Raw genomic sequence first — 21,919 nt, 5'->3', positions numbered from 1 at the left:
CCTCTCATCTCACCTCCAGACAGGAGTTGCCCACATAGTCTTATGTGTCTACTTGAGCCAAAAAGCTCACTCCTCACCAGTATAATTTTCTGTCTTATCGTCCAGTCCAATTCCTGTCTGAAGAGTTGGCTTCAGCAATGGTTCCAGTCTTGGGCTAATGAAGGGTCTGGGGACCATGACCTCTGGGGTCCCTCTAGCCTGAGTCAGACCATTAAGTCTGGTCTTTTTATGAGAATTTGAGGTCTGTATCCCACTGTTCTCCTGCTCCATCAGGGATTCTCTCTTGTGTTCCCTTTCACGGCAGACATCGGTTTTAGCCAGGCATCACCTAGGTCTTCTGGTCTCAGGCTGATATAGTCTCTGGTTTATGTGGCCCTTTCTGTCTCTTGGGCTCATCTTTACCTTATGTCTTTGGTGTTCTTCATTCTCCATTGCTCCAGGTGGATTGAGACCAATTGATGGGTCTTAGATGGCCATTTGCTAACATTTAAGACCATAGACACCACTCACCAAAGTCGAAGCAGAATGTTTTCTTAAAACGTTTTGTTTTGCCAGTTGACCTAGATGTCCCCTGAAACCACGGTCCCCAAACTCCTGTCCCTGCCACTCTGGCCTTTAAAGTGTTCAGTGGTATTCAGGAAACGTCTTTGCTTTTGGCTTAGTCCAGTTGTGCTGAGCTCTCCTGTTTTGTGTACAACTAAAATTTTTGAACCTTGAACCGAAACTATCCTTTGACGTCGTCTTCATACTGAACAGTTTAGCTGAATTAGTAAAGAATGTTGGCCTTAAGTATTGCACTCTTTTAAAGAAGCAACTATATCAGATCAAATTGACAATAGTAACTCTAAAGCATAGATCAAAAGTTTATGGGTCAATGAATCTGAGTCAATGGGGGTGAAATAGTATGGGGAGAGAGTGAGAATGGTGATACATGTAACCAATGTCATTGAAATGTTGTTGTTGTTAGGTGCCGTCGAGTCGGTTCCGACTCATAGTGACCCTATGCACAACAGAACGAAACACTGCCCAGTCCTGCGCCATCCTTACAGTTGTTGTTATGCTTGAGCTCATTGTTGGAGCCACTGTGTCAGCCCACCTTGTTGAGGGTCTTCCGCTTTTCCGCTGACCCTGTACTCTGCCAAGCATGATGTCCTCCTCCAGAGACTGATCCCTCCTGACAACATGTCCAAAGTATGTAAGACGCAGTCTCGCCATCCTTGCTTCTAAGGAGCATTCTGGTTGTACTTCTTCCACGACAGATTTGTTTGTTCTTTTGGCAGTCCATGGTATATTCAATATTCTTCGCCAACACCACAGTTCAAAGGCGTCAAGTCTTCTTTGGTCTTCCTTATTCATTGTCCAGCTTTCACATGCATGTGATGTGATTGAAAATACCATGGCTTGGGTCAGGCGCACTTTAGTCTTCAGGGTGACGTCTTTGCTCTTCAACACTTTGAAGAGGTCCTTTGCAGCAGATTTACCCAGTGCAGTGTGTCTTTTGATTTCTTGACTGCCGCTTCCATGGCTGTTGATTGTGGATCCAAGTAAAATGAAATCCTTGACAACTTCAGTCTTTTCTCCATTTATCGTGACGTTGCTCATTGGTCCAATTGTGAGGATTTTTGTTTTCTTTATGTTGAGGTGTAATCCATACTGAAGGCTGTGGTCTTTGATCTTCATTAGTAAGTGCTTCAAGTCCTCTTCACTGTCAGCAAGCAAGGTTGTGTCATCTGCATAACCCACGTTGTTAATGAGTCTTCCTCCAATCCTAATGCCCTGTTCTTCTTCATATAGTCCAGCTGCTTGTATTATCTGTTCAGCATACAGATTAAATAGGTATGGTGAAAGAATACAACCCTGACGCACACCTTTCCTGACTTTAAACCAATCAATATCCCCTTGTTCTGTCCGAACAACTGCCTCTTGATCTATGTACAGGTTCCTCATGAGCACAATTAAGTGTTCTGGAATTCCCATTCTTTGCGGTGTTATCCATAGTTTGTTATGATCCACACAGTCGAATGCCTTTACGTAATCAATAAAACATAGGTAAACATCCTTCTGGTATTCTCTGCTTTCAGCCAGGATCCATCTGACATCAGCAATGATATCCGTGGATCTATGTCCTCTTCTGAAGCTGGCCTGAATTTCTGGCAGCTCCTTGTCGATATATTGCTGCAGCCGTTTTTGAATGATCTTCAGCAAAATTTTGCTTATGTGTGATATTAATGATATTGTTCTATAATTTCCACATTCAGTTGGATCACCTTGCTTGGGAATAGGCATAAATATGGATCTCTTCAGTCAGTTGGCCAGGAAGCTGTCTTCCATATTTCTTGGCGTAGACGAGTGAGCACTTCCAGCGCTGCATCTGTTTGTTGAAACATCTCAATTGATATTCCATCAATTCCTGGAGCCTTGTTTTTTGCCAATGCCTTCAGAGCATCTTGGACTTCTTCCTTCAGTACCGGTGGTTCTTGATCATATGCCACCTCTTGAAATGGTTGAATATCGACTAATTCTTTTTGGTATAATGACTCTGTGTATTCCTTCCATCTTCTTTTGATGCTTCTTGTGTTGTTTAATATTTTCCCCATGGAATCCTTCACTATTGCAACTCGAGGCTTGAATTTTTTCTTCAGTTCTTTCAGCTCGAGAAGCGCTGAGCGTGTTCTTCCCTTTTGGTTTTCCATCTCCAGCTCTTTGCACATGTCATTATAGTACTTTACTTTGTCTTCTCGAGAGGCCCTTTGAAATCTTCTGTTCAGTTCTTTTACTTCATCAGTTCTTCCTTTTGCTTTAGGTGCTCGACACTCAAGAGCAAGTTTCAGAGTCACTGACATCCATCTTGGTCTTTTCTGTCTTTTCAGTGACCTCTTGCTTTCTTCATGGATGATGTCCTTGATGTCGTTCCACAGCTTGTCTGGTCTTTGGTCACTAGTGTTCAATGCATCAAATCTATTCTTCAGATGGTCTCTAAATTCAGGTGGGATATACTCAAGGTAGTATTTTGGCTCTCGTGGACGTGGTCTGATTTTCTTCAGTTTCAGCTTGAATTTGCGTATGAGCAATTGATGGTCTATTCCACGGTCGGCCCTTGGCCTTGTTCTGACTGATGATATCGAGCTTTTCCATTGTGTCTTTCCACAGATGTAGTCAATTTGATTTCTGTGTGTTCCATCTGGCGAGGTCCATGTGTATAGTCGCCGTTTATGTTGGTGAAAGAAGGTATTTGCAATGAAGAAGTCGTTGGTCTTCCAAAATTCTATCATTCGTTCTTCGGCATTGTTTCTATCACCAAGGCCATATTTTCCGACTACTGATCCTTCTTCTTTGTTTCCAACTTTCGTATTCCAATCACCAGTAATTATCAATGCATCTTGATTGCATGTTTGATCAATTTCAGAGTGCAGCAGCTGAGAAAAATCTTCTATTTCTTCATCTTTGGCCCTAGTGGTTGGTGCGTAAATTTGAATAATAGTCGTATTAACTGGTCTTCCTTGTAGGCGTATGGATATTATCCTATCACTGACAGCGTTGTACTTCAGGATAGATCTTGAAACGTTCTTTTTGACGATGAATGCAACACCGTTCCTCTTCGAGTTGTCATTCCCAGCATAGTAGACTATATGATTGTCTGATTCAAAATGGCCCATACCAGTCCATTTCAGCTCACTAATGCGTTGGATATCTATGTTTATGCATTCTGTTTAATTTTTGATGATTTCCAATATTCCTAGATTCATACTTCGTACATTCCAGGTTCCAATTATTAATGGACGTTTGCAGCTGTTTCTTCTCTTTCTGAGTCGTGCCACATCAGCAGATGAAGGTCCCTAAAGCCTTACTCCATCCATGTCATTAAGGTGGACTCTACTTTGAGGAGGCAGCTCTTCCCCAGTCATCTTCTGAGTGCCTTCCAACCTGGGGGGCTCATCTTCCAGCACTATATCAGACAATGTTCCGCTGCTATTCATGAGGTTTTCACTGGCTAATGCTTTTCAGGAGTAGACTGCAGAGTCCATCTTCCTAGTCTGTCTTAGCCTGGAAGCTCAGCTGAAATCTGTCCTCCATGGGTGACCCTGCTGGTGTCTGAATACCCGTGGCATAGCTCCCAGCATCACAGCAACACACAAGCCCCCACAGTACGACAGACTGACAGACACGTGGGGGCATTGAACATGTAGAAATTGTTGAATGATCTACTGTGTATATTTTTACCAAAAATAAAACAATTTGTACAGATACTCCTCACTTATTGACTATCTTGTTAACCAGCATTCCGCATTTATGATAATAGTAAAAAATCTACTACTTCGTGCATTAACGACATAGTTCTGGCAGTAACCAATGTCGAGGTGTGAGGCCAGAGTAACGCTGGCTATGATGGTTAAGATTATATGTCACCTTGGCTGGGCCGTGATTCTCAGTTTGGCAGTTACGTAATAATGTAATTTGGCAGTTATGTAATGATGTAGCTGTCCTCCATTTTGTGATCTGATGTGGTTATCCTCCTTTTTTACATAATGCCAATTTTTGCATAACGACCTGATCTTTGGAACCAAACTATGTCGATAAATGAGGACTGGGTGTATCGAAAACAAACGAAAAAATATTAAGCAAGTTTTACGTTCATCAGTGAAAGGTTCCATGTGATACAGGTGATAAAGCGAAAAAACCAAACCTGTTGCTGTCAAGTTGATGCCAACTCACAGCAACCCTACAGGACAGAACAGAACTGCCCCATAGGGTTTCCAAGGCTGTAATCTTTATGGAAGCAGACTGCCACATCTTCCTTCTGCAGCGCACTGGTGGAGTCAAACCCCCAACCTTTGGTTAGCAGCCAAGCACTTAACCACTGTGCCACCAGGGTCTCGTCTAACATAGTTGATACGTTATTATAAATGAACTCTTATTCATATTAATTCATTCTAATTCTGGCCTTCCAGCCAATGAATTGAGAAATACTTGGCGTGTTATTGAATAAAAAGGTGATGAGGCCTTGCAGTGTAAGTTGAGAGGGAGGAGAGATACTGTCTTTGCAAATTTTCTATGGAATATACTTAATACTAATGTTGTTATGTGCCGCCGAGTCGATTCCAACTCATAGCGACCCTATAGGACAGAGTAGAACTGCCCTATAGGGTTTCCAAGAAGCGGCTGGTGGATTCGAACTGCCGACCTTTTGGTTAGAAGCTGAGCTCTTAACCATTGTGCCACCAGGCCACCAGTACTAATAGGATATTTAATTTGAATATGACATGCCCACCCTGTGAACCTGTCTCTAATTAGTGTTACCTCTAGAATGCAGCCTCCTATATACAGGCAGATACTCTTTTTAGCTGCATTTTAGTTTCATGTGATGTTTCAGCGTTTATTATTTTCTTCCCCGTTTTTATATTTTGAAAGTCCACTTCCCCCTATAGTTTTTTTTTTTCTTCTTTTTATTCTTAATTAGAGTTACACATATATTTTAGAAGACGCTCAAGTAGTTCTACAGGCTTGTTTGGAAAACAGTCCTTAGATATTGTCTGTTGAATTCCAACTGTGGACGGTGGTTTGGCTTTTTTATCATTACCCCACTCTCCCAGTAAAATTATCACTTTGGTTAGATGATTATTCTGGGTTTTCATTATTATGAGCATAGAAAGGCAAGTCATTGTTGAGCCACGCAGTATGACTTCTTTTCCTGGCCAACTTTTTATTTTTCCTAAAGATAATAATTTTCTTTTTAGTTTTGTTTAATAATAATCATGAATCGGAACTGACTCGATGGCACCTAACAACAACATCATTAACTGAAAGTGTCCTGATGCACAATGGTTAAGTGCTCGGCTGCTAACTGAAAGGTCAGTGGCGTGAACCCACCAGCCTGGTGATCTGCTGCCATAAGATTACAGCCTAGAAAGCCTTATGGGGCAGGCAGTTCTACTCCATCGTATTGGGTCACCATGAGTCGAAATCGACTCCGCAGCCCAGAAAAACAACAGCATTAACTGGGTGTTTAATGTATACCAGGTGCTGTTCTAGTTGCTGTATACGTGTTAACTCATTTAATTATTACATAGGTACAGAAGGACAGAGAGGTTGGGTAACTTGCCCAAGAAAGCGGCACAGCCAGGATTCAAACCCTGGCAGAATTCAAACCTTAGTCAAGCCTCAGATGAGACCACAGCGCCAACCGATCGCTGCTGCCCTGCAGAGAACCCAGCTGAGCCATACCCAGGCTTCTAGCAGAAACTGTGAGATTATAAAGGTGTGTTGGTTTAAGCTGCGAAGTTTGTGAGGAATACTGTCAGGCAACAATAGATAGTACACTACCAGTACGTGGAAGTTGCTATTGTTCCACATCTCCACCAACATTTGGTGCTGTCCGTCTTTTTAGATTTAATCATATTAGTGAGTATGATACGGTATCTCCTTGTGGTTTTAATTTGTATTTGCCTAATGACTAATGGCATGAATACCCACTGATTGGCCATTTGGATATCTTCTTTTGTGAAGTATCTGTTCAAGTCTTTTGCCTATTTTTTAATTGGTCCGTTTGTCTTTTTATAATTTATTTGCAGCAGTTCTTTATATATAGCAGATCAAGTCCTTTATCAGATACAGTAAAGCCTGCCAAAGGCAGAACCCGTGTAAGGTGGAAACCTGACAGAGAAGGACAACTCAAATATTTTCCACTAAAACCACCCCAAACCCATTGCCATCGAGTCAATTCCGACTCATAGCAACTCTGTAGGACAGAGTAGAATTGCCCCATAGGGTTTCCAAGAAGCGACTTGTGGGTTCAAACTGCTGACCTTTGGGTTAGCAGCCGAGCTCTTAACCACTGCTCCACCAGGGCTCCTTCCACTAAAAGGAGAGATAGAAAAGTGGTAAGACTGCACCCTGTCAAAGGTGGAAAACTTGTGAGACCTGGAAAAACAAGGCAGTCTTGTCAAGTTCTGGCTCTCTCAGGTTTCACTGTATAGGTATAAAATATATATATGTATACGTATATGTATGTATATATATGTGTACATATGTATGTACCTATATAGCATGTGTACGTGTGTGTACCTATATCTGATATACAGTATTTTTTCCAATTTCTGGCTAGGTGAAACGCCCACATTTCCCTCAGTCAGATTCCCAAACTGTTAACATTTTTTTACATTTACGCTATTATACTGTCTCCCTCTGAATTAATTTTTGTAAACCATTTGATAGCAAGCAACAGACATGGTGCCCTATCTCCCCTGAATAGTTCAGTGCGCATTTCCCCCAATAAAGGCACTTTTAAATATCCACTATATAGTCTTCTAAGTCACATAGCATTGATAAAACACTACTGTCTGGTCCATCAGCTCCTGCTCACATTTTCCCAGCTGCCCCAACAATGTCTCTTTTTGTTTTGGTCCAGAATCCTATCCAGGAATGGGCATTGTGCTTAGTTGTCAGGTTTCTTCATGTCCTCCAGTCTGGAGTAATCCCAGAGTGTTGTCCTGTCGTTCATATCCCCAACAGTTGTATAGTCAGGAGCATGATCTGCAAGCTGGATCCGCTAATATTTCCTCATGACTAGACTCAGGTCGTGAGTTCTTGGCAAGAATATCACAGAAATGATACTGTAATATTCTCAGTCCATCACGTCAAGAGGTATATAATGTTAACCGGTGCTTTTACTGATGGTGTTAACCTTGATCACCTGGTCATGTTGCTGTCTGCCAGGTAGTTCTGTCTTTCACCACTGTAAAGTCATTGATGAGTATTCTTTGTGGAGACAATTGAAGTTATGCCAATATCTTATTTCTCATTAAGCTTCGAGTTCGCAGTGTTAGTGTCCTTTGATGACTCCTGCCTCAATCAGACAACTCTTGGTGGTTGCCAAACGATGACTTTCTGTTTCCATTATTCCTTCCAAACTTATAAATTGACCTTCTACTGTAAGGATGAGGTTTCCCTTCTCCTTTCTCTTCTTTCCTTCCTTCCTCCCTTCCAGTATGGACTCAAGGATTCATATTTTATATATTGGGTTGTAATTTGTTTGTTTCAGTATTTATTTTGATGCTCAGCTTGCCCCAGATTTGGCCAGTGGGAGCCCTTTCACGGTGGCTCCTGTGTCACTCTCACATGCCCCCGTCATCCTTTGAACACTTCCTAACTTTTTAGATAATAAGATGTTCCAAGATGCCTTCACCCTGGAATCAGCCATTTCTCTAAGGAGCCCTGGTCCTTTATAGAGGAGGATGGTTTTTAGAAACCAAGATCTGGGAGTTTGTTGTGCTCATCACTACGGGGTTTCATTGCTTCTAGGTGCTTTCAGCAGACAGAGCCAGGAAATAGGTGTATATGACACACGCACGTACGCTGTTTCTGTATCGATTTCTGCATGTATCTTCAATTCCTGTGTAACACCTGAGGGTTGTCTCCAGCCTTACCCCTTTCTGTGTTTGTAAGTACCTTCTTCAAGAGTGAGAAATCTGATTTTCGTTATCCTTAAAATATTTTTTGCTCAATTAATTTACTCACTTGTGCGTTGTAACCGATTTCCAAACTGCCCTGGCCTCCTCTTCCTCTGCCACATCTGGTGCGTGTGCGTGCACACACACACACACACACACATACACGTCGGCACCTGTGTCTTTGAGCACAAGCTGGTAGAAGCAGGAAACAGATGATGGTAAACTTCGTTACAGTGACTTCGGAGATAACAAAGGTGGAAAGTGAGATGCAACCCAATTTACTCTGCAAAATCTTATATCGCGTTTTTCCCTGTTATCTATTTCTGTATTTAAAAACAAAAAACTCAGTTGCTTAAAACAAGGACAGTATTATTTTGTACATAAATCTGCAAATCGGGCGGAGCTTGGCAGGGAAAAGCCCTCTCTGCTATTCTCAGCATCAGTTGGGCTGGCTCAAAGGCTGGGGGCTGGGATCATCTGTAGGTTCGCTCGTCATGTGTCTGGTGGTTGATGTGATGCCAGCTGTTGGCTGGAACCTCAGCGAGGGCTGCAGCTGGAACACCTGCAGGCAGCCTTATCGTGTGGCTGCTTGGCGTCCCACGGCATGGTGGCTGGGTTCCAAGGGCAGGCAGCACAAGAATGAGCACGCCAGGTGGAAGCTGCTCCCCTTTTCTCACCCCGCCTCCGAGATCACACAGTGTTATTTCCACTGCATTCTGTTTGTTGGAAGCGAGTCACTAAGGCCGGCCCTGTCCAAGGGGAAAGGAATTCCTCTCCACCTTTTCATGAGCAGAGTGGCAGAGAGTGTGCAGATGGGTTTTACAACCACCACAGTGCTTTAAAATATTTTATTTTCTGAATGAATGGAGCAGTCTTTCATTCATACAGTTGAATTTGTTATTAGTACTTTTAACTCATTTTGTTTAAAAACTTAAAAAATATGTAATCATATATATATAAAAATTTTTTTTTCTATGCACACCCACATAAAAGGGATCATATCATGTATATGTATATTTTTTAGTGATCTGTTTTTTTTTTCTCTTTTGCCTGGCTCATTCCCCCTTTCTCTTCACTTTCTCTTTCTCCGTCACCTCCAGGTCAGGTAGCTCATGTATGTATCCTTCTGTATTTTTCTCCATCCTCGTATAATATAGAAAAACGTATACATATACATACATTGGATCGGGAATATTGTTTAAAAAATGAAATCTCACTAAAACTAGCTTTTGCATCTTGCTTTTCTCACTGAACACCTTGTAGAAATCCCTCTAAGCCAAGAGGCTTTGTTCTAATTTGTTCCTTTTAATGGCTGCACATATTCTGTTATCCAGTTTGGTTCCTTAGTCATGACGGGACAGGAGACTACTCTCAGGGAATAAGAACGGAGAGGGATGGTCTTTAAAGAAAGGGAACTAGGGAATGAGGGAGAGAGGTGCACTAGATGGTTGCTGATACGCTTTTGATGGAGACAGGGAAGTTGGAAAAATAGTGGTGGGGAGGAGGTGAATTGGTTGGAAATGAATGTTTTTCCATACATTAAAATTACCTACTGGAGAATGAAATAACGACAAATATTGTATGATCATACTTACCTGAAGTATCTAGAATAGGCAAATGTAGAGAGACAGAAGTTTGTGAATGGTTACCAGGAGTAGAAGGGATGGGAAAGGGGAGTCATAGTTTAGGGGGCATTGCATTTCTGTGAGGCTGTTGGCAAAATTCGGAAAAGGATAGCAGTGATAGTTACACAACATGCTGGTTGTAATTAATGTCACTGGATTGTATATGTGAAAAGTGTTGGAATGGTTAATGTTTTGCTATATATATACTTATCACACACACGCAAATTACCTACCAGGCAGTTGAAGACATGGGGCCAGAGCTCAGGTACAAGTACAGGCCTGGTGCTGATTGACAAAGCTGTGAGGTAAAGGATTGTTTGAGGGAGAGGGAGGCTTGGTCAGCATTGTGTGCTGTTAGCCGGAGACTTAGAAAATGACTGAGATTTCATACCAGACCAGGATCCTGTGTGTTTACACCTGACACATTAAGTACTGGTCTTTAAGAAAGCTGTCCATTTTTCAGAAACAGAACTTTATTTTCATTTCATATAATGTGGGCTGGGAGAGTCTTTTCCTAAATATAGCAGTGTGAGTTTGCTAGTCTTCCTGAGGCACTTAAGACATCTAAAAATTCTAAATCAGAATCCGATTAAAAAAACCAGACCCAATTCCGACTCATAGCAACCCTTTCAGACAGATAGAGCTGGTAGAATAGGGTTTCCAAGGCTGTAATCTTTATGGAAGCAGACTGCCACATCTTTCTCCCACGGAGCAGTGGGGTGGGTTTGAACTACCAACCTTTCGGTTAGCAGTTGAGCTACCAGGACTCCTTACTAACTGTACCTCCAGGGCGCCTGCTATCTGATTAGAACTTTCTTAATCTCTTCCCTTAAATCAAACCAATTTAGGCCATCTGTGCTAATTAACATCACTGAATGGCCAAACAAGGATTTTTTTCTCTTTTTAGGTTAGAGAGAAGATCTCTAGTACAGCTAAGTTATGGATGCTAAATGGATAGGACAGATACATGACTGACAGAAACTCTTGAGCTAGGCCAGTCCTGGTGGCCACTCTGATTTCTTCAGGTTTATTATTATTATTTAAAAATGCTGGTGGCCTTAAAATCAGTAGTGAAGAATAATAATGTCATCACCTTTTTAGGAACAAAAGTCTTGCCCTCCCCAGCCCCTGATATGTTCCAAGAAAGTTGAGGCAGTGGTTGTTTTCCTTTTAGGTTGGATTACTGAAGCTCAGAGTTAGAGGTGGGCTCTGTGTGAATGGTACAGTTGAAATGATAAAAATCCTTAAGATTTACTTTTGCTCAAGGAAGGAAAAAGGATAGTGCTAATTCTGAGCCTCTGTTATTGTTTTTCCTCTGGTCTCTTGGTTTAGGCCATTTTTCATATAACTTCAGCAGACAATATCAGATGTCAATTATATGTAAAGTGTGCTGGGAAAACTACAAAGATGAGTCTGATATAGGTCTGTCCTTAAGGAGCTTACTGTCTTGGAATAAAGAGCTAACTGTAATACTAAGCAGATTGAACTAAGTAATAAAGGTTCATGCTGAGGAAGTACAAGAGAAAAGGGCGTTAATTCCTCTGTAGAATGTGGCATTTTTTGTTTTGTTCTTAACTGGATTTTTTGTATTCGACTTTTTATTGTGTGGAAAGGTTTAAAAATATGTAAAAATAGAGAAAATGTGTGATGAGTCTCTAGTACCCAGTACCCAGCTTCTTTATCAGCTCAAGGTTAGTCTTGCTTCATCTATATCCCCACCTACTTACCTCATCCACCCCCAGAATACTTTGAAGCAAATCCCAGACATCATAGCATTTAATCTATAACAATTTCAGTATGCATCTCGAAAACATATGTAACGAAAATACCATTATTCCTCCTGAAATAATTAACAATAAATCGTTAATATCATCTAATTTTCTAGTCAGTTGAGCTGCACTGTACAGAGAGATTTTAATAGGTGATGAATGGGAGAAAAGGAATTCAGGTTGAGGAAACAGCGTATACAAAAGCAGGGAGATGTGTATAAATGAAAGATAATAAAAGTCTGCTTTAGGGCTGTGGCAGTGAGAGTGGAAAGAAAATTACAAATACAAGTCTTTGCAGAGGTAAACTCAATGGAATATTCCAGTTGAGGATAGCATATGTGTCTTCCCTCTATTTCTAGTTAACCATGTTTGAGTGGTTGTTTTGAACCATCAAGAACTGGGTCAGCAAACTGTGGCTTGCAGGCCAAATCCTACTCTCTGCCAGTTTTTTTGTAAATAAAGTCTTATTGGAACATAGCCACACCCATTTGCATATGTCACCTATGGCTTCTTTCACCCTGCAATGGCAGAGCTGAGTAGTTTTCACAGAGACCATATGACCTACAAAACCCAAAGTTTTTACTGTCTGGCCTTTTTCATAAAAAGTTTGCGAACCCCTTATCCAGAAGGAACTGGGCCCCAGGTTTAGTGCTCCATCAGAGGAGTTGTGTTGAATGCATTGATTAGAAACAGCCATGATTTTATGGTACATAGGAGTCAGAACTTGGTACTAAGAAGTGGTGGAGCTCTAACAGATACCCAAAATGTGAAAGTGGTTTTGGAATTGGGTAATGGGTAGAGGTGAGCCCTCGTGGTGCAGTGGTGAAGAGCTACGGCTGCTGACCAAAAGGCTGGCAGTTTGAATCCACCAGGCGCTCCTTGGAAACCCTACGGGGCAGTTCTCGTCTGTCCTATAGGGTCACTGTGAGTCAGAATCTACTCAACGGTAACAGGTTAATAGTAAAAGCTGAGATTGCCTTGAAGAGATTGTTGGTAGAATTATGCATGGCAAAGGCAATTCTCACAAGAAAGTGAGGAGAGCTATAGAGAAATGTCTATCATCTGAGAGAATACATATGGTACCAGCAACAGAATGTTGCTAGCAATGTGGGTGGTAACTGTGCTTCTGGTGAGGCTTTAAAAAAATGATGAGCATGTGATTGGACAATGGAGGAAAGGCAGTGCTTTTTATGCAGTGGCAAAGAACTTGTATGGATTATGTTCATAAGTTTGATGGAGGGTGTAACTTGTAAGTGATGAACTTGGATATCTGGCTGTTGAGATTTCTAAGCAAGCTCTTAAAAGGGGCTGTGTGGTTTCTCCTTGCCTCTTAGAGTAAAATGCTAGAGGAAAGGAGATGGGGAGGAGAGATGCCAAGCCACATGAAGATTGCCCAGGAGCAGACGCTCAAAAGAGACAGAGACCTTCCTCCATAGCCGACAGAGAGAGAAAGTCTTCCTGTAGATCTGGCGCTCTGAATTTGGACTTCTAGCCTCCTAAACTGTCAGAAAATAAATTTGTTTGTTAAAACCACCCCCTTGTCTTATTTCTGTTATAGCAGCACTAGATACCTAAGACAGAATTTGGTCCTATTGAAGTTGTCAAGGATTTCATTTTACTTGGATCCGTAATCAACACCCACAGTAGCAGCAGTCAAGAAATCAAACGAGGTATTGCATCGGGCAAACCTGCTGCAAAACACCTCTTTCAAGGGTTAAAAAGCAAAGATGTCACTTTGAGGACTAAGGTGCGCCTGACCCAAGACATGATATTTTCAGTCGCCTCATATGCATGCGAAAGCTGGAAAATGAATAAGAAATACTGAAGAAGAATTGATGCCCTTGATTTATGGTGTGGGCGAAGAATATTGAGTAAACCATGGACTGCCAGAAGAATGAACAAATCTGCCTTGGAAGAAGTAGAGCCAGAATGCCTCTTAGAAGCGAGGGTGACGAGACTTTGTCTCATGTACTTTGGACATGGTATCAGGAGGGATTAGTCCCTGGAGAGGGACATCATGCTTGTTCAGCAAAAAAGAGAAGAACTTTCAATGAGATGGATTGATGCAATGACTGCAGCAGTGGGCTCAAACATAGCAAGGATTGTAAGGATGGTGCAGGACTGGACGATGTTCTGTTCTATCGTATGTAGGGTCTCAGTGAGTTGGAACTGACTTAATGGCACTTAACAAAACAACAAGGATGGGAAGCCTTGGATCTTGCTTTGCTCTGTGTGTATCAATCTATAGCTCAAGAAAGTAAATTTCTCCAAGAATCTCTTGGCCTGTTTGCTTCAATTTTAATTCCTCCACTCCTCCGCTGCCACAGTGGCTGATTGGCTGTTCTGTGAAGTGGCTCACTAAACCTCAGAGCCTTGCACTTAAGTGCTCCCTCTGTCTGGGGTGTGCTTTCCTAGATGCCCACGTGGCCGGCTCAGTGATTCCTTCCAGACAATCCTCTTAATCACTTCATCCCCACCCCAACCTGCACTTCTTGCGCTCCTTTTCTACTTCCATCCTTCTTCAGCGCTTATCACTATCAACTATACATTTCACTTGTTTGTTGTCTCTCTCACTCACTAGAATGTGAGCTCCATGAAGTCAGGGCTTTTGGTATCTTTTGCTCACCAGTGTATACTGATGGCCTGAATCTGTGCCGGATACTTAGTAGGCACCGGGAAATCATTGTTGAATAACTCAGTCAATGCCTTAGTCTTTTTGCCCCTCTTCTGCATTAGACACATTTGGAGTTTCCTTGGGGTGGCAGTGATGTTATTATGTAAATCCATTATAATTTCCTCTCAACAAAGCTTAGAAAATTGTTTCATCAATGCAGTGGAGTATTAAGCAGCAATTAAAATGGTAATTGTGAAGGCTGTGGAAATGTAGGCAAGTGTTTAGTTAGTTGAGAAAGTGTTTATAATGGGTCAAAATCATATGCACACTGCCTCTCTAAAGTATGCGTGAGTATAGACAAAGACTGTAAGATACTGCAAAAGTGAAATAATTGTTTTAGGGTAGTGGATTTTTGGGTGATTTTTTTGCTCCAAAAAAAATTTTTTTAATACTACTGCTTTCTTATTTTTTTAATAGTGCTATAAAGATAGATGCAAATTTCCCCTGCCTCTCTTCACACCTCCTGCCCCACTGCACCATATCCAGAAATACAGCCTTTAGTAGGGGGTCACGGCACAACAATCAGAAATCAGAGTTTATATTGAATCTCAGCCTTGGGAAGGCTGATGGGCATCATGGAGAGATGTTTCACTTTATCCCGTGACATAATGCCACGATATACTTCCCAGTAGGAAGTATGCCTGTAAGCTTCCTTGGTTAAAGATGGATTTGGATTTATAAAGTTGACGTTTAGACAGAAACTCTTTTCTTTGAGATGGAACCTGGACAGGCATGGTTTCCTGGGCGAAAGGTCTTATGTTTGGATTTTCTCAAGCAGTGTTTCCGTCCTCCTGTTCTGAGATGCACATTCAGGATAGCTTTTCCACGGTGCCATATAAAGTTAGGATTTTCTCATGAATGTAATCTTTTGGAGTAGTCATTTGGTTTTCTTCCCATTTCACTTTCAGTCAGCTTTTAAAAACTGGGTAAGTCTTTTCTCTGTACCTCAGTTTCTCCATGTGCAAAATTGTGGCTCTCTACACATCTCCCAAGGATATGGTGAGCTTGTAGTCCTTTTATTTAAGTAGGTCTTTGTGTTTGTTCTGCCAGACTACATTTCTAGGACATACATAAACCAAATCCAAACCCGTTGCCATTGAGTCGATTCCAGATCACAGCGACCCTACAGGACAAAGTAGAACTGCTCCATAGGGTTTCCCTTATAGTTGGTGTTTAAACCATTGCCTCTAGGCATCAATCCAAGCATCTTGCCAGAGGTTGGAACTTTGCAGCGCAAAACAAAATACAGGAAAGTTCCACAGTTTCGGAAGCCTGCTTATTTGAGGGAATATTACCTCCCAAGTTTAGCAAATGGGAAGATGATCAAGTATCTGGTCTCATTTAATTCACTGAAACGTAGATTCCTTCCATTTGTCTGTGAGAGTCTGTAGGAATATGGCTCTTCCCCTCCACCATCTGACCACTTACTACTTCCTCTTAGGTTACCCTGTTCCAGTCACGCTGGCCTCTTTGCTCTTTCTTCTAAATACCAGGCATGATCTGCCTTGACCTTTGTCTTCCCTCTGCCTGGAAGCTGCATGGTTCATTCCTGTTCCTCCCCTAAGTGTTTGCCCAAGTGTCACCTTCCCAATAAGATCTGCCCAGACCCTCCCCCCATCATTCCCACCTCTCTTTATCCATAGTACTTATGAGTTTCTCATACACTATATATCATTTCCTAGGAGCCCTGGTAGCTCAGTGGTTAAGAGCTGAACTGCTAACCAAAAGGTCGGCAGTTCACATCCACCAGCCTCTCCTTGGAAACCCTTTAGGGTAGTTTACTGTGTCCTGTAGGGTCGCCATGAGTCAGAATCGACTCAATGGCATCAGGTATATCATTTCCTTATATATTATGTTTATTGTTTGCTGTCTTCTCTCCCCTCTCCTCACTACAGTGGAAGCTCCATGAGGGCAAGGAGTTTTGCTGGTTTTGTTATTGTGGTTAAATTAGAGTGAGGCTCATAGAAAGTGCTTGGTAAATGTTTGTTGAATGAATGAGGTGGCTGGGACACTGAGTTTCACCTTCCGCTTGGAATTTTCTTGTTACTACCACACCTCTGTGGGCCCCCGAGATACTGTCTTACCCTTTTAATGAGTAAAGACAAAAACATCTTCTCTTGGTTCTGCCTTGGCATAACTGAGATAGGCTGAAGAGTTTAAGAAAATATTTTGCATACTAACGACAAGAGAGAAATTAATACAGAAAATGCAGAACGTATAAAAATAGACTCCCTTATAAAGTATATGACTCTTGAATCTGCCATAACTAGCTTGCTCTAGTATCCTACAGGCCCACTAGTCTATCCACTTATCTTGAGAAATCTAATTCTAGCTTCAGAGGACTAGTACTGACCTTGTCTTGATGTCCTGTATGTGTTACCATCTCATAATCTGCTACTAAGTAGCTCCCTCTTTACTTCTTGATAACTGTGTCACTGAGGCCAAGAGGACACCATCTTCTAGTTTGTACTTCATCTCTTTTATTGGAATAAATAACCTTATGCTTTAGGTGAGCTATGTCGCACAGGGGTATGGTGTTCTTTCATTTTTTTTAATACACCTTCATTGAGAACCAACCATGTGCCTTGAAAGAAGTACAGCCAGATGTTTCTTAGAAGTGAGGATGACGAGACTTCGTCTGACGTGCTTTATACATATTATCAGGAAGGACCAGTCCCTGGACAAGGCCATCATGCTTGGTAAAGTGGAGGGTCAGCGAAAAAGAGGAAGACCCTCAACGAGATGGATTGATGCAGTGGCTGCAACAATGGGCTCAAAAATATCAACAATTGTGAGGATGGCGCAGGACTGGGCAATGTTCTATTCTGCTGTATGTAGGGTCGCTATGAGTCAGAACTGACTCCATGGCACCTAACAAGAACAACACCAACCGTGTGCCAAGCCTCATGCTAGAGTCAGGGTACGTGTTTTATCTCGCTGTCATGAAGCTCACAATTCAATACAGGAGACAGAGTCAAACAGTTACAGAGAGGGTGATGAGTACCACGGGGCTGTGTGTGTGTGTCAGGCAAAGTCTCCTTGGAAGATCATGTGTGTTTGTGCAAATCTGCCAATAAATATATCCATAGTTTACAATACAGTAGCACTTGAATCATTTCATTATCATCACCATCCACACATCTAATAACAAGAAGGCGTCTCCTTCAAACTCTTGCCTAAACCTTCTTCCTTGGTCTTTACTTGGCTTTAGTTCTTCAGCTGTGGTAAGGCCAGCCCTTTTCAATAGCCCTGAGCTCTCAGACTTTCCACTGTGTTGTTTTAACAACCAATGACTTTTCTCCTCATACTCTATTGAAAGTTACCTTTTTTTCTTTCTTTCTTTTTCTCCTATTTCCTCAAGTTGAGTCTAACCTTTAGTTCTCTTTCCTCATCTCCTGTCTTTGTGCAAGGCCAGTTTCGGGTGTTAAGTGAAGGCTGTTCCTGTCAAAGCCTACTCTTTGCCATTAATAAATGATTAGGGAGATTGTCAGCCAGCGTTAATACTGTTTATGAAATTGCAACTACTAATGCAGCATTTTGTGAAATTCTGACTATATAAATGGTGCAAATGATTTGATAAGTTATGGCTCCAGAGAATTCCTTACATAGTAAGCCAAAGTTTCTTTTTCCTTCTCAGGGTGATTCACGTAACATTTAGTTTGTCTTGGTTGCCATTTACTTTAAACCACTCTGGTTTTCCTGCCTGTGCTTAGACAAGTTTATGAGAGTATAATTGATTCTCCGATAGCATAAGAAGCCTTGGTGGTGTAGGGTTTAAAGGGCTCAGCTGCTAACTGAAAGGTCAGCCCTTCTAACGCACCAGCCACGCCATGGGAGAAAGATGTGTCAGTCTGCTTCTGTAAAGATTTACAGCCTTGGAAATCCTGTGGGGCAGTTCTACTCTGTCCTACAGTGTTGCTATGAGTCGGAATCGACTCAACAGCAGTGGGTTTCGTTTTAGGTTTTCTGATAGTGTGGAGATAGGGGGTGTTGTAGATTGAGTTGTGTCTCCCAAAAATGTGTGTCTACTTGGCTAGGCCGTGATTTCAAGTATTGTGTAATTGTCCACCACTTTGTCCTCTGATGTGATTTTCCTATGTGTTGTAAATCCTACCTCTATGATATTAATGAGGTAGACTTAGAAGCAATTACGTTAATGAGGCAGGACTCTGTCTGCGAGATTAGGTTATATCTTGAGTCAAACTCTTTCGTTTTGTAAAAGAGAGAAGCAAGCAGGGAGACGGGGGCCTCATTTACCACCAAGCAAGAAGAACCAAGAGCGTGCATCCTTTGGATCTGGGGTCCCTGAGCTGAAAAGCTCCTAGACCAGAGGAAGACTGATGAGAAGGAACTTCCCATAGAGCCAACAGAGAGAAAGCTTTCCCCTGGAGCTGACACCCTGAATTCTGACTTCTAGCTGCCTACACTGTGAGAGAATACATTGCTGTTTGTTAAAGCCATCCAGTTGTGGTATTTATGTTATAGTAGCACTAGATGACTAAGACAGGGGGAGTGGCCTTTCCTGCGTTAGTTTCATTGATGATTCATGGACTTGAAGTAATCAAAAAGCATTTATGACATGCCTTTTTGCTCTGTGATACTGTGATAAACTGCCAAAGCTGTTACCAAAGCCTCCTGATTTTAATGACGTGTCTTTACTTAATAGTACATTCCAGAGCAAGCTCCAGCCTGATAGATATTGACTGTGAGCCTCTGTGACCTGTTCTTTTCTTTTGGTTCTACACCCACACCTTGGTCTTTGATGTTTCTTGTCCCTGGGTTCCGAACTTTCCAGACAGGTGCGTTGCTGTTAATGATTCTTGGTTTCTTGGTTCTCTTGATTGAGCCCTGACCCTAACATTTGTATCTACGTGTGTTCATGTCCTTGTTTCCATCCTCGCTTAGAACATTTTCTAATTCTTCTCCAACAGGTAAATTCTTCAGAATTTTACTTGCTTTGTTTTGTAAATAGATCTGTTACAAAAGCTATTCTACAAATAGGAAATAAGTGTGATTTCCCCTTTTTTCCTTTCTTTCTCACTTTTATTGTAACTTCAGAGATGGAGGAATTAGAACAGCATTGTCCAACGGAAATATAACGTGAGCCACATATGGACATATGTACTCTTCAGAAAACAGCTTTATTGAAATATAATTCATATACCACACCATTCACCCGTTTAAAGTGTACAGCTCCATGGGTTTTAGTATATTCACATGCTGTCCAACAGAAATATAACACGAGCCACATACGGACATAGGTAGTTTTTAAAAAAACAGCTTTATTGAGGTATAATTCACATACCATGCAGTTCATCCATTTGAAGTATAGTTTCCAGTGGCTTTTAGTATATTCATAGAGATAAATGTACTTAAAATTTTCTAATAGCTACATTAAAAAAAATAAAAAAGAAACAAGATTAATTTTAATAATATATTTAACTCATTATATCCAAAATATTTTTTCAAAATGTAATCATTATAAAAGGGAATTTTCCATTGCTTCAGCTTTTAAATTTAAATTAAAAAAAAAAAATGTAGTTCCTTCATTGTACTAGCCCCATTTCAAGTTCTCATAACCACGTGTAACCAGTAGCTGCATCTTGGACCATGAGCTTTAGAAGGGCAATCTTGTTGCAAGATAATTATGCCTCAGAGAATCATAATATTTACTGGAGATGCAAACTTTTGGCTGTTTGCTGATGAGGCTCTTTTGGAACATGATTCAGAATTATTTGGCCAAACATAGTTTAGAGACAAGTATCGTTTCTTTACATTGTATAGTGAGAGAGGAAATAAGGTGCAGAGAGGGTGGAAGAGTTGGCAGAAAATTCCACTTAGTCTTATAACTTTCTCAGCCGTGTATATCTTCAATACATGGATGCACTTAATTGATGTTAAATACCTCTTTTTTTTTTTTTTTTTCATGTAAATACTAAAGTTTTGGCTTTTGGATGTAGTTTTTCCAATGAAGTTTTTAGCTCTTGCAAGGAGCAAATAAAGGTATAGTATTCTCTTTTTCCAGCGCCTTAGTCTGCCCTCTAACTTCTCCATGGTTACCTTTTCCTGCAGTCTCTTTACTACAGACTTAAAAGTCATTAGACAATTTAACAGTATGAGAAGTGATAGTAACTTCAGTTGCCCAGAGTTGTAGAGCCAGGAAATTAGTTACTACTATAATTTCAATATGTGGAGACAACTGGATTGACTCTAACGTTAAGACACCTCCCATGAGGCAAATAGGGTTTAGAATCTGCAGCCTTCTGGCTCTATTGTCAAAGGTCTTAGCACAATTCTGACTCTACCTCTGAGGATCTGTAATTAGTCCCAGATGCATTTAACTGGTAAGGATATTCTTTAGTTAAACAGTGGTACTTTTTTGTTCAAGCATTCAAAAACTGTTAAATACGTTTAGGGTATTTGGCCTACCAAACATATGTCAGAACAGCTTCCATTGGCTTGAGTGGGAAATTGATTTGGCCAGGGTCTTGAGAATCATTTACTCAAATGGACCTTGAGAGACTAGTGACCCCCCATTGCCTGCAGGATTCAGTTCAAACCACTCTTCTCTTGGCAGCCAGCTCTGTCTCCGGCTAGTTTCCTGTACAGACTTCAAGCTCGCCTGCCTCTGCTGCTGCCATGCTCAGCAGGGCCCAGGGCAGGGAACATGGGCTCTAGAGAGGCCAGACTGGGCTTCAGAGGGCACCTGTACCATTCTTCAGCTGTGTCATCTTGATTAAGGCATCTAACTTCCCTGAGCAGCTTCTGCTTCCTTACCTGTAAAGTGGAGAGAGTAATGAGGGCCATGATGAGGAGTAAATGAGATGACCATAGAAGGCTAACAAGGTCATCAGCAGTGTGAAGCAAGTGCCTATGTCATGATGCTTTTAAGAACTGACAGATCTGAATAGACGTTTCTCCAAAGAAGATGTACAAACGGTCAATAAGCACATGAAAAGATGCTCAACATCGTTAGCCATCAGGGAAATACAAATCAAAACCAGACACCACTTTATACCTGCTCGGATGGCTGTAATCAAAAAGGCAGATGAGAACAAGTGAGCAAGGATGTGGAGAAAGTGGCACCCTCATACACTGCTGGTGGGAATGGAAAGTGGTGCAGCTGCTTTGGAAAACAGTCTGGCACGTCCTCAAAAGTTTACCGTAAGACCCAGCAATTCACGCCTAGGTATATACCTAAGAGAAATGAAAACATACGTCCACATAAAAACTTGTACATAAATGTTATTTATATCAGCGTTATTCACAATAGATAAAAAGTGAAAAGAACTCACATGTCCGTCAGCTGATGGCTGGTTTATCTGTACAGTGGAATATTATATGACAATAGAAAGGAATGAAGTACTGAAATGTTGCAACATGGAAGAATCTTGAAAATGTTAG

The 21,919-nt window shown here is 41.4% G+C and overlaps 1 protein-coding gene and 1 long non-coding RNA gene across 3 annotated transcripts in view; both read left to right on the top strand.

Annotated features, from left to right (window-relative positions):
* Positions 1 to 21,919, top strand: part of PACS1 (phosphofurin acidic cluster sorting protein 1) — a 174,216-nt gene that overhangs the window by 19,981 nt on the left and 132,316 nt on the right. The window lies entirely within an intron of this gene.
* LOC111753175 (uncharacterized) overlaps positions 1 to 21,919 on the top strand; it is a 53,471-nt gene that overhangs the window by 19,454 nt on the left and 12,098 nt on the right. Inside the window, exon 1 of the long non-coding RNA XR_002788057.2 lies at positions 1 to 21,919. This exon is cut by the window's left edge and continues 19,454 nt beyond it. This is a non-coding gene — a long non-coding RNA (uncharacterized LOC111753175).

The sequence above is a fragment of the Loxodonta africana genome, chromosome 7 (genome assembly GCF_030014295.1).
Source record: "Loxodonta africana isolate mLoxAfr1 chromosome 7, mLoxAfr1.hap2, whole genome shotgun sequence".
Taxonomy (NCBI): domain Eukaryota; kingdom Metazoa; phylum Chordata; class Mammalia; order Proboscidea; family Elephantidae; genus Loxodonta; species Loxodonta africana.
The sequence above is the reverse complement of the archived record's forward strand: the minus strand, read 5'-3'. Positions and strand labels throughout refer to the sequence as shown.